The following is a 13580-nucleotide window of genomic DNA, read 5'->3' as shown; positions in this document are numbered from 1 at the left end:
GCAGAACAACCTTTCCCCCCAACCCCCTCCCAGCCCAGCCACCCTGTTAGTGCTCACATTTGAGGACTGACATCTGGGCATAGCTAGGGTTGCTTTTACTCCCTTTCTTAGTGGTGGCTTCCTTAAGATGGACTGACCTCTTTAGATGGTCACTCATGGTGTCTGGGCTTCTTTCTATTGAATGGGACTAATTTAGCTCCCACCTCTTAGACGTTCTGAATAAAGCTTACATGGCCCCTAAGAGGTAGCTTTCTCAATGTGTTTTCTTTTTTTTTTTTTAATGTGTTTTCTTTTTAAATGAAGCACAACTAGACATTTTTTCGAGACCTATGAAACAAAATGGACCTTCCTATTACCTCCAAGAGCCTCTACCTTGCATTCATCCCCACTCTTCCCTCAAAATGTACCAACCCAAATAATAAGAAAAGAAACTCTCTTCCAACTCCAGGCAAAGACCAACTACATAATCATAAAGGGACATTGAATAAAAAATTATCTTATGATATAATCTGGAGGTGCCTTCATATTTGAATTCTATTGTCCTTTTAGAATTTATTCAGTGGCGGAATAAAAACTTGGGCTATCCCATGAATTTTCTGCTAATATGTGAATAAGAAAAAGTCCTCTTGTCACTTTAAGTCACAAACACAGTCCTGGTTCAAAAATTAGAATATTCAGTCCCATGCCATAATAGAAAAACTCCAACTTCAGTCAATTTATTAGCCGCTCCATCTGTCCTCCAACAAGGTCCTGCAATGGCCTAGCACTTCAGAGTGAGGAGGAGGTTGTGGCAGCATTCACAGAGGAGAGACAAATGCTCTCTGCTCCCCCAGCCTCTCCAGGGACCCTGGAAGAAATGGGCCTTTGCTCAGGCAGCCCACACAGAGATGGTAGGTGGGAGAGGTGCCTTCTCTTCTCTGCCACTTCCTCCACCATCCCCATAAACTGTTGGCTCCTCCCCTACTCTTCCTCTCCTGACTTACTCCATTTGTCTCTGCTGTCTTCAGTTCCTCACAGCTGCTGACACCAGAGGTGGGGACCAATCCCCACAGAGAGAGTGTAATCTATGTCCTCTGCACCATTTCCCATCCTCCCCCATCACCGAAGAGGGCTCATCCTTAAATACTTCTCTAGACCAGGCATCTGATACATCCTGTCCCAGGTCTGAATGTTGGCAGCCAGCCACACTCGGGACCAGATGCACAGACTTGGGGCAAAGCCTTCTGGTTCTCTGGCACAGCCCCGACTGGCTGCTGCGTTTTCCACCTCCCTGTGGGCGCTCCTGCCAGCTGAGAAATAGGCACAAGGAGAGCAGCTTCATGGGCACTCTCCAGTGAAGCAGGCTCTGGGGGCTCAGCCTGGGCCCGAGGCCAATAAGGGGTTTCCTGCTGTCTCTGGCCTCCTGTGGAGAAAGAAAAGTGGACACTTGCCCAGCCAGTTGCTGAACTAATCAAGGCTCCTCCCCAAATAGTGGAGCAGGGAGCATGCAGAGAGAGCACTGGGCTTTTGGGCTCTGCCCACCTGAATGGACATCTGACCTTTCTACCTTTCACCATCTACCTTTCTACCATCTACCTTTCACCAGAAGAAACACTCTTTCCACCATGGGAAGGAGCCCATAAGAGAAAACCCTGAGAGGGCTGAGAAATGTTCCTCTGCAGAGGCTCCCTATTCAGCCACTCTCTGGGAAGGTGCTGCTTCCCCTCCCTTTGGGTCAAGGCTGTACTTGGTCTTAGAACCAGGACCTCCTTTCCTTACCATCCTGCAACTGCAGTTCTCCCCCAACTCCAGCCTGTGTGATGGGGTCCAGGCCCTCCTCTGGGGCTTCACCCTCTGGACTGAGCTCCTGCAACTGCGATCCCTGCCTTTCTGCTGCTCAAGTGTCTTTCACTGCCTGGGCCTCCACTTGGGCCTGCCACCCTGACGGGTTGCTTTGGCACTGCCACTTCTGATTTAGACAGACTATGGCATCTCTCAGCCCCTGCAGCGCCTGAGCTGCCTGAGCATCTGCCCTGGAGCAAACATTTTGTGGGTACCAGGCTCCTCTGAGATAACATTTGTCCTGGCTCTTCAGGTGCTGGTTGCCCTTAAATGCCCTGTTTCTGTCCAGCTACCCGTGCCATGAAGGAGTATGGCTAAGCTATGACAGTTCTCTTGCTCTCTTAACCCATTTCTTATTTCTTTGTCTTCTTTCTTTCTTTTTCATCCCATATGTCTTCTGGGATGACCCACAGTCAGGGATGAGAGCCCTCTGGACTAGGAGAGAGGGAGGAAAGGGGAGTAGGACTGTGGAAGAGGAGGCTGATCTGAATCTAGCAGCTATTACTGAGCACCTGCTGTGGGTGAGACACTGCACAAGCCTTTGTGGGAGATGTAAAGGAGATCTTGCTTTAAGGAGACCATAGTCTAAAAGCACTTAGGAGGCACATGATCCCATAAAAATCACTCTCTCTGACACCTGACTCCAGTTCATGGTGTCTATACCTATACTACATTCTAACAAACAGGGTTAACTCATGGTCCTCCTATTTACGAGGGTCCTCTCAGAGTCAGGAATTCCTGAGCATGGGTCTTTGCTCTGCTGCTGCCCATCCTGGCCACAGCAGCTGTGTGGTTCAACCCTACCCCCGTTGCATGCTGAGCCTCCCACTTACTTTTGAAGCCAGTCTGTTTTCTAACATAGGAAGTTGGGGACTCAGGCTGTCTTGGACATCCACTGTGCTTGTTCCCACTTGGCTTTACATATAGGCCAACATTTCCCTCTGAAAGTCCTGCAAAGCTGGAGCACTTGCCTACTGGGCAGCAGCCACGGGGCATCTTACTTGTTGCAGTTTCGAGTTGGAGGGACCAGCAGAGCATTATTTCTTCAGTGACTAAGTAAAAGAGAGGTTATTCCAACCCTTGAAATTTTCCTCACTGGCCCAGCTGCAAGGTTATTGACTTCAAGAATGGGATGGTTATTTACTGGGTATGAGTAATAATAAAGGTGGTAATGAGGGTATGTATCCACCCTCTAGGCAGCTCCCCTTGGCAGTCAGAGGGGACTCCAGGAAAATAGGTAGAATGAGATAATGGGAGGAAAGATGCTTTGTAAGCTGTAAATCACTATATATAAAGGATTATTGTAGCAAAGGGCATTCTACATCTTTTCTTGTTTACCTTTTCTCTCTTGGCTTAGGAAAATGAATTTTTATTGTATGAATGATCTAAAAGTTTTTAAGAGAGGGATCCCTGGGTGGCGCAGCGGTTTGGCGCCTGCCTTTGGCCCAGGGCGCGATCCTGGAGACCCGGGATCGAATCCCACGTCGGGCTCCCGGTGCATGGAGCCTGCTTCTCCCTCTGCCTGTGTCTCTGCCTCTCTCTCTCTCTCTCTCTGTGACTATCCTAAATAAATAAATAAAAATATTTAAAAAATAAATAAATAAAAGTTTTTAAGAGGGAACAACTCTCACCAGGTGGTTGGCAGGGTAAGAAGTGAAGGCAAGATGTGACACATATCAGGCACTCAATAAAATTGTTGAACGAATAGATGGAGAAAAACAGGTGCTTCTTGAGAGGCACAAACATGGGCCGAAAGCCTTACAACCCCAGTCTTCACCATGCAAATACCTCTCAGCTAAGCAGAAGATGCCATGGAAGCAGCTTCCTGTTCACTGGCCTGGAAACCGGACCTCTTCATGATGCTCAAACTCAAGTTGCGGATAGTGCGCCCAAACTGATTTGGCAAAAAGCAAACCACAAGTACATTAATCAATACAGAAATTTGTCTGAAATTCTAATTTAAACTTAAAAATATAACCAAAAAATCCCAGTTACTATTGCTCATTTGTTTGAACCAGTACCCCTATTTGGTGGTTCTGCTGCTTGCTCCCCCTTTGCCCCTCTTCCCTGGGCTCATGGGCAAGAACTAAGTTTTCCAGTTAAAAGATTTCAATTTAGCTTTCCAAAATCTCATAAAGATAATTGGTTTTAGAAACAGCTCCTAAAAGGGGAGTTTAAAACCTTAAGGTAGCTTACAGCATTATTATCATCAGCTGGCATTTCCTGAGCTCATCACTGTGACACCTTGCCTTAAGTACCTCACATGGATTGTAGCATAAATCTTCCCAATACCTCCAAAGATGTGGGTGCTAGTTCATGTTTTTTCACTGTTTCTTGCTACTTGTAACAATTTCAAAGACAGGAAAACTAAAGCTAATTGCCACACCCAAAGTCCCACATTTCATGAGTGACAGAGTGCACGATGGACTTGGGCTCAGCCTTGGAGCCCAAGGGATTGGCTGTTGCCACCCATGTGGCAGAGGGCTGTACTCAGCACACATCACAGTGACTGTGGGGCATGGTACTGAGCTCTAGGCTACATATGTTCAGGGAATTTAAAACAGTAAAGTGAATTTATAGGAATGGTGAGGGAGAACCAAAGTCAGGGAATACCCAGAAAGTCATCTTGGGATGCTTCACTTGGAGTAGATTTCTCAATAGTGGCATTTTTGACACTTGGGGCTGGACTATTCTTTGTTATGGGGCCTGTCTTATGCATTGTAGGATGTTTAGCAGCATCCCTGGTCTCTACCCACTACATGCAAGCAGCATACTCTCCCCGAGTTGTGATGACAAAAATGATCTTCAGACATGGCAAGCATCCTCTGGGGGGTGCTGAGAATCACTGACTTAAAGAAATGAAGGCTTGGGAGAACAGATTGTCATTGAACATTAAAAAGCTGTCTTCAGGTATGTGATCTTGACAAGGACCCTAAGAAGTTACTTGGGCTGAGAAGAGCTGGGTCTTCTGAACTTTGATGCATGGAGTTAGCCAGAAGAAAGAGGCCTGGAAGGACTGCCTGGAAGGGAAGTGGGGAAGACCACAGGGGTCATCACCCTGGCTTGGTGAGAATTAGTTGAACAATCTGTGTAAGTTTAGATTATCAGATAATGAAGATATTTAATTTTTAGTTTTTTTATCTTTTTTACAAAAGGTTTTATTTATTCATGAGAGAGAGAGAGAGAGAGAGAGAGAGGGAGAGATGCAGAGACACAGGCAGAGGGAGAAGCAGGCTCCATGCAGGGAGCCCAACATGGGACTCAATCCCAGGTCTCCAGGATCAGGCCCTGGGCTGCAGGCGGTGCTAAACCGCTGAGCCACCCGTGCTGCCCAGTTTTTTTTTTTCTTTTGTCTCTGGCCACGTGGATAGATTTAGGTAAGCCTATTTTCAACACACATTTACTACGTCCTCTGTCATTATATTGAATGGGATTATTTCTTTCCATCCCCAGGACCTGGTACACAATAGATGCTCAATAAGTGCTTGTTGAACATAATCTTGAATTGATTAAGGAGGAAAATTGCCTGTGAAAATAAGGTCATCTTGGAAATGGGTTCCTTATGGCCTTCAGGCCTGGGAAGGCACTGTTGATCAGTGGTGACTGCTCTCTGGTGGCACGAGATGATCTACTCATATACGTACTGATGAGTCTATCATGATATGCAATGGATTTTTGTTGACTAACTTATTTGCCTCCCTACTTTTCTAATTTCCTCCTGACAGTGCTTCCTTGTGTGGCAGAATTTAGTGGAAACAGATTCTGAGGAAGGTTTGCCAAATGTTGTGGGGATGGGGGCAGGGATGTGAGCAAGCACACAATGTCGGGCTTGTGATGGGGAATGATGGGGAAAGAGCCTGACCTCAGGAATGGACATTCACATGAGATCATCCTGGGAGAGGCTCCAGAAGGAAGCCAGGAGCCCAAAGAGCAGAGGTAAAATCATGTTAGCAGGGCAAGGCCAAGGCCAAGTCAGAACACATGTTCTTGTATGGCCTAGATTACCTAATATATCAATATGTTTTTTCCTGGTTGTAAAAATTGTGCATGATCATTGTAGGAAAAAAATAGAAGAGAAAGGAAAGCCTAGAGAAGAAAATGAGAAATAAGTCTCATTCCATCACCCTAGTGATAACAGCTATTCACATATGAGCGCATTTCTTTGTGGCCTTTTTTGTACATATGTGACTTCACGTAATATTGTGAATACTCTCCCATGTCATTAAAAGTTAAACATCACTTCCTGTGGCTGCAGGATGCCATATTTGGTATTTCCTCACAATAAATTTCCTTATTTAACCTTGTGTTCATTTTCCAATTTTTCTCAATTAAAAATAATACTACAATTTGAAAAACTGTCTTGAGAAAGGTCAAGGTGAGGTCAGGGAAATGCTGGCTCTAAATAGGATGCACTTCTAGGATTTGAGGAAGAGAGAGAAATGAATGACATCATCTAGCTGCAGAAAATTCCCCAACCCTCAGAGATGTTCTGAGAGTGTCTTTCTGAGAGTGTTGCTGTTGAGGCTGAGGTGTCCTCCCTGCTGGGACCTCAGTGGTGCATAGAGGGCAGGGTCCCACTTTGCTACATGCAAAGAGGCTCCTGGAAGGTGTGCAACAAGAGGCTTTGCTTCCAAGCTGCCATGATGGAGATTGTTAAATCTTATCAACACCAGGATGTGCAATATAGTAACTGAGTCAGAGAAGCATCAAAGTGTGATGAATGTTGAACCCTCTTCCCCAGCTGTGTTGGAAGAGGATGCCCTCATTGGCCGACAGGAGTGCTCTTGTCCCCTCAGCAAATCTCTCCCTGTCCTGTCACGTGTGTGTGGTATAATAAAAGTCTATTTGGTCTTTGTCCTGGGTTCCTGGCACAGAGCTACTAAAACCTTGGAATCTTCTGACTGATAGAAGTATCTGTTGTTATTTACAACAAGCCCCTTTCAAAAGCACTTGAGTTTATGCTAATGAGGTGAGTCTTGGCCCAGTCTTGGCCTCCCCACTAATGAGGGTTGGGGGCTGGTCCCTGAAGAACCAACTATGTGACTACAGGGTTAGAAGTATCAGTCACACCCCAATTCCTGGGAGAAGGGCTGGAGATTGAGCTCAGTCACTTGGCAAGTGATTTAACCAATCATATATAATGATATTTTAACAGAAACACTGCAACAATAAAGCTAAAAGAGCTTCCTGGCTGGTGAATACATCGATGTGCTGGGAGGGTGGCACACTGGATTCCACGAGAGGGCATGGAAACTCGGTGCCTGCCATCCCCTGTATCTTACCCTATATCTCTTCCATTTGGCTGTTTCTGGGTTTGTAATAAAACCACAACTGTAGTGCATTCCTGAGTTCTGTGAGTCATTCTAATGAATTCTCAAAACTGAAGGGGATTTGTGGGAATCTCCAAATTTATGGCCCCTTGGTCCGATGTGTGGGTGGTTTCCGATACTTGTAACTGAAATCTGAAGTAGACTTTTCCATTGAAAGATTGAGTTGACTAATCAACACATGTTTGGCAATTATATTTCTCAGTATAGAATAAATAAATTGGGACAGTGGTTTCTCAGTCTCTGGTGCAATTTGCTAGAGTGTGATAGTACCATCATGTAGGGTGACCAACTCCCAGTTTGCCTGGGACTTCCCTGGTTTTAAAACTGAAAGTCCTCTGGCTTGGGAAACCCTGTAGCCCTGGGAAAAATGGAACTACTGATCACCCTACCACCAGGACAAGCGTCTCTCTTTCTCTCTCTCTCTTTTTAAAGATTTTGTTTATTTATTCATGAGAGAGACACAGAGAGAGGCAGAGACATAGGCAGAGGGAGAAGCTGGCTCCCTGCAGGGAGCTCAATGTGAGACACAATTCCTGGACCCCATGATCATGCCCTGAGTCAATGGCAGATGCTCGACCGCTGAGCCACCCAGGTGCCCCAGGACAAGAGTCTCTTGACAGAGTTGAGCACAAGCGTCTGGTTTCTGGGGATAATTGTCCAGTCCCATTCACATTTATTCCTCCAGCATGAGAAGCCACAGCCTGCTGGGCATGTGGGTGACAGGCTCATCATCTTAAGGGAAGCATATTTGACCTATAAATAACTAGAAAGCATATCGAAGGCTCAAAGGCTGTTGTTACAACTTTGTATACAAGGAAGATGTTGCTAAAGCAACAAGTAATGAAACTGGTCCAGATCTAAATAGTGGGTTTCCTGGCAGTGTCCCTAGCACTGGCCATGGCCACAGCTCTCAAAGATTCCTCTAAAGCAGCAGATGTCAGTACTGAGTGAGTAGAACAGTAGTTAAAATGTGGATTCCTGGGATGCCATTTCCCTGCATACTGGTTCACTGCTTCCAGGGGTAAAGTTAAGGATTCTGCATTCTTAATAAGATCCCCCACTGGGCAGCCTGGGTGGCTCAGTGGTTTAGCGCTGCCTCGGCCCAGGGTGTGATCCTGGAGACACGAGATCCAGTCCCAGGGCAGGCTCCCTGCTTGGGGCCTGCTTCTCCCTCTGCTTATGTCTGTCTCTCTCTACTCTGTCTCTCATGAATAAATAAAATCTTAAAAAAAAAGATCCCCCACTGATGGTGTTGGTCTATGGACCACTAAGAACCATGACCTTTAAGCAATTGAGAAAGTTAGATGTCTCCAGACACTTGGAGTCTCCATATACATGCAGTCAACATATTTATGATCGCCTATAATCTAATCAATTTTATTTAATCTTATTTAAACAAAGATGGAGCCTTTTGAGTATGACTTAATGGCTGTGCCTTTGCAATTTTTTCATATAAAGAAATTTATTAAGCAGATGGCTTTTTTTTGGTCAGACTGTTCCCTCTCACTTTTTTTTTTTTTTTTAATTGCAGAAAATGACTTCTGAACTCCTAGAAGGAGGCTATGTTGCCAAAGGTGCTTCCTGCCCAATGCCCCCAAATCTCAAGGACTGGAGGATTATTTTACTGCGACCATCGTCATAGGCCCCTCCCTCCCGGCTCAGGACATCTAAACGAGGGGTCAGGAGAGTAGCTATTAAGCAAACTGCAGAGTGCTTTGGGGGCAGTCTCTCTTGTAAATAGTATAAAGTCTTCTGTCTGTGGGTTTTACATTTAGAATGACTTCACAGGGCATCAGCTGTCTCTGATTCCTTTTTTCCCCTAGGAAGGAGATCATTGGAAGCAGGTGAAGGCAGAATTATAAGAAGCCCAAGTCAGATTGCTGCTGGGATTTAATGCATGAGGAGCTTTTGTTTTCCTCTTCAAATCTTTTTGAATTCCTCCCAGTACTTCAGGCTTCTGCCTCTGATCCACCAGCTCCCTGAAGCAGGCGCCGAATGGTTTGCTGGGGTAGCCTATTATCAGAGCAAAACAAACACCTTCTGCCTCCAGCCTCATTGTTTCAGCGCATATCAGGAGTTTATGAGATTGATCGGGCTTCAGAGAAACACATTTGGCTCCACTCCTCACCTGCTTGGCCCTATACTCTATAAATCAAATGACTTGTTTTCTCCCAAGAGCCTTTAAGATTGCTAACTGGCTACCCTTCTGGAGGGTCAGTTGGGGGTAATTTACTTTATTTTATAAAAGATGATGGCACAGCACGCCCATCCTGAAGAAATGAGAATAACCCGGGCTTCTATCACCAGGTGCGTTCAAACTGGGAGTCCTTTCTCTTTGGAACCAATTCTGGAGGAATGCCTCCTCCATCCAAAGGACTAGGTGCTCAGAATAACTACAAAATGAGTTCATGGCACAAAGAGAGGGCTTGTCTTAAAGAACCCCTCACTCTCCCTGTTTCCTCACTCCCCAGACACGAATTAAGAGTTTGCATTTGCTGTCCCCATTTCCTGCCATGTAGTATGTTTTCTAAGCCCCTCAAGTCCTCTGTGTCTCTCCTTGCCAGCTTCATACTCACTCCTCGGCAGAATGACAAATGGCACCTTTTCACTGTGTTCTTCTACAAATCGAAAGACGGTGGTGATAGCTGGAAAGAGTCTCATTCTTGGATTGGACACCATTTTGTGCCTTTAATTTAGGGAGTTAGCCTCCCATATTTCATCCCACAGGGAACAAGTCCAGTGTGTTTGGTTCCTTAGGCGGTAGGGTTCCATCTGCCTGTCTGCCCACTCCCTGGAACTTGATTTCTCAGGTGTCCAAAACAAAGACAAGAAGACAAACCTAAGGAAGGGAAGGTGGGGGGAAAGATCAGACTACCCTAAATAAGAGAGAAAAACCAAAATGGGGAGGAAAAAAATAGAAACTAGAGATAAGAGGAAACTCCCAAGTGAGAAATGAACAAGAATTCTAAATTAAATTTTACTGCTTCTACCCTAAGCACAGGCAACACATCGTATAGACAGTCCTCACTTCTCATAGTTCTAACACGCATGACTTCCATTCACGCAGTTTATTGAAATAAGGCAAGCCCCTCAACAACAAGGCTCATCTTCCAGTTACCACATGTATCAATTACGAGTCACTGTACAGAGTAATTCTTCAACTGCTAGTTATGAAGTAAATGCCAGAACCATATCATGACAAGCGACCAATGATGCCACCCCGTCTTTCAAAGTCTGTGGGCAGCTGGTCACCATGCATCTGTTACCCAGCAATTCTGTTTACACCCAGCAGAGGTGCAGCCACACTGCCTTCTTGTCGCGTAGCGATGAACCCCATGTGCCATTTTACCAAAACGGGTGGTTGAAAGAGGGAATTGGCCAACAAGATGAAAGTGCAGCGAAGAAGCAAAAGTGAAATTGAAGACTGAAATGAAGATTGCACATGAAGATTAGGAGATCTGTAAAGGCCAAAACAGAGGGACGTTAGAGCAGGCCTGGGTCTGTGGTACCAATGCATGTCAACAAGGAAGAGACACCAGCAGAAGCCTCACAGGAAAGGAACTCTCAGAGTTATTTCATGACCTTGAAAGCACAAAAGATAAACTATTGGGACTTGATCCAAACCAAGAAAGGAATATGACACTTTGCCAAGGCATCAAAAAGATGCTCTCAGTTTGGTTAAGTTCTATGACTCACAGTTTCACACAGAAGTGGCATAATAAGTGGCTGTTCATACTCCTCTTCCTAGGTTTGTTACAAAGAAATAAAACACCCTGTCAGTGTTTCAAATGTTTTAAGTTACGACGTGCTAAATAAATACAAGTTTTTACCAGTTTTTCGTTTCCCTATATATTTATAGCCAACAGCAAAAGAGCTCTCAATGTTTTCATAAAATTTTTAAAAAGTCACAAAACAATCATGATTTTCTCATTGGTTATTAGGATCATTTGCACAGTTTTGGCTGGCATGGTCATTTCTCCAGTCCAGTGTTGCTGCTCACAGGGGACAGCTTGCTTGGATCACAAGCATGTATGCATAGATGAAGCAGAGCTAATCATCGCAATTGTAATCATTTGTAAATTTTAAGTGTTATGATCCTGGTGTTCACAGGAAAAAAAAAAGTGTGTTGTGTGTGTGTATGGGAAGCTGGCAGGTAGCTTCCCCATCTGTTGAATGCTGGGTGAAGTTGTCATGAGTCAGTCCCTTAATCCTGCCTCTGAGATAGCTGCCAATTTCTGGGGTGAAGACTGGGGCAGGGTCTTAACATCCTTCAGATCTTTGCTTCTGGGGCTCCATGTTTCTCAGGGGCTACCTTAGCCACTGTTTACTGATGTGTACCTGGGCCCCTCTTTGATTTCCACAACACAAGAGTTACTCACACCAGATTTTTGGAATTCAACAAACTTTATAGAGGATTTGGAGAGGTCATGAAGAAGTCACACAGTGTGTAGCCTTGGGCCATTCTGCTCTTCCTTCTCTTTGTTTCTCCTTCCCTCTCCCTCCCACTCTGGGAGCAGTGCATTCCCTGCCCTGGGATATTTATAGCAGCTTCTCCTTTGACTCCCAGGGGTGGGGTGGTGGGATGGGACTCTCCCAACTGTTACCTACTTCAAGTATCTATCCAAGGATCTTTCCCAGCAAAGCCATTACGAGCAATTCAGGCGCCAGCTGATTAATTAAGTTTTTTATATATACACATACAAAGTGCACATAGAAAGAAGAAATTATATACATGAAAGTGTTAACCCGCAGCGAATATCTCTGGGTGGTGAGGATTACAAGTGATTTCCTCTTTTCTTTCTTTTGCTTTTCTACAATGAATGTATGTTATAAAACATGTACCATGTACATATATTAAATTTTAATAAGAATAAAATCATTAAAACAGGCTGTGAGCAAGCCTTCACAAAGGCAAGGCCACGAGAGGCTCAGAGGAGGAAGGTAGGTGTTTGGCAGGCAGTGTGGAGAGATCCCAGGCAAGCTCAGGAGACTGAGGGGAGAGGGGGGAGTGGGGCACACAGAACAGGGGCATGGGAAGGGAGATGACAGCACAAAGAAGTGGGAAAAGAATCCGATCACCACTTTAAGGTAACATAATTTGGCTCCATTGTGTTTCTGTGTTAAGGGGTTGACTAACAATTACAATGGTAATTATAACAATTTTAGGCTCTTCTCCTGCACTGTATTTTCATTATCCTCCACCGTAATGTTCCTAACATCCTGCTACTACAAAAGAGGAAATCCAATAGATGCGGCCTTAGTTTTAGCTCTACGTTATAGTTGGCTAGGACACAATGCCATTTTCAAATTGCCTGCACACATTAACATGAGTTTTTCTTGCCCCACCCCACTGCAATCCATTCAATATTGTAGTAGTTTTTAAAATGATCAATCAGTGGGGGTCAGAAAGAGAAGTGTGTGTTCCCAGGGACACAGTGGAGCCCCTGTCTCTCTGCACAGTGTCCTACTGCACCCCAGCTCACTCTGGAGCTTCCCTTACCCTTGCAGCGGAGCCCAGTGGCACCTGAAACAGGGGAGCTGTTGTCACGAGTGTTGTCATGACCCCAGGAGCTGAGACCTAGAAATGGCAGAGGTCCGTTGAAGGGGAGGAGGTTGGCAATGGAATATGGTAATGGTGGAGGACGGATGGCTATACCCCTCCAGCCCCACAGCCACTCACGAGTTTAAGGGCAGAGTGGACTGTGAGCAGCAGGGATGGCAGGAAAGCTTTGGAGGTGATCCTGGACCCCCTCTGGGGGCTATGCTCACAACCATCCTCCTTTGGTCTTCCCATTTGTCCTTCCCATTCAAAACTATATGCAAAAACAGACAGTGAATCCTTTCTTCCTTTGGTATCCTCTTTTCTTTCCTTATTACATTTTTTAGAAGAGAGATCCACACTTTCTGACTTGCTTGCCTCCCCTCTTATTCATTCTTCAAACCGTTGCGGCCTGGATTCAGACCTCTCTGCTCTGTTCACTAATGAAATTGCTCACTGAAGTCAGTGCTGATGTTCTGTTTTCAAACCTTCATCCCGCCTCGTCTCCTTGCAGTCCTGACAATACTTTATCTTCTCCCCTCAAACCTCTTCTGTTTCAGCTCTCCCTTGCTCTTGATTAATGGCTGTGCCAACCTCGGGTTGCCTGAGCAATAAACTTTGGTGATGTCTTCAACTCCTTCTTTGCCGATATTAGAAACATCTATAGAATCCCTCCTCCTTTCTCTTGCCCAGCTCTACTTCTTGGTTTAACCTCACACATCCTTCCTCCGAGCTGTTATCCTCTGATCAAGCTACTATTTTTAGCTATGAACTATTATTGATTTCTAAGGTAATTGCATTGTGGTCAGGAACTGTGGTTTGGATGTGGATTCTTTGAGCTTTGTTCAGTGATGTTTTATGGTCTACTATGACATCGATTTTTATGAATG

At 45.1% G+C, this 13580-nt stretch overlaps 1 long non-coding RNA gene across 4 annotated transcripts in view; it reads right to left on the bottom strand.

Annotated features, from left to right (window-relative positions):
* Positions 1 to 13549, bottom strand: part of LOC144312175 (uncharacterized) — a 51110-nt gene extending 37561 nt beyond the window's left edge. For 2 of the 4 annotated variants that reach the window (XR_013377604.1, XR_013377605.1), the window contains exons 1-2: positions 12652 to 13549; positions 3610 to 3715 (exon numbers count right to left, since the gene is read on the bottom strand). This is a non-coding gene — a long non-coding RNA (uncharacterized LOC144312175). Of the gene's footprint in view, positions 1 to 3609; positions 3716 to 10200; positions 10610 to 12651 lie in introns of those variants that run through there. The other 2 variants (XR_013377606.1, XR_013377607.1) reach the window with 2 other exon arrangements.
* Between the last annotated feature and the right edge of the window lie 31 nt (positions 13550 to 13580).

The sequence above is a fragment of the Canis aureus genome, chromosome 4, assembly GCF_053574225.1.
Source record: "Canis aureus isolate CA01 chromosome 4, VMU_Caureus_v.1.0, whole genome shotgun sequence".
NCBI classification, from domain to species: domain Eukaryota; kingdom Metazoa; phylum Chordata; class Mammalia; order Carnivora; family Canidae; genus Canis; species Canis aureus.
This window is presented reverse-complemented; position numbering and strand designations above follow the sequence as displayed.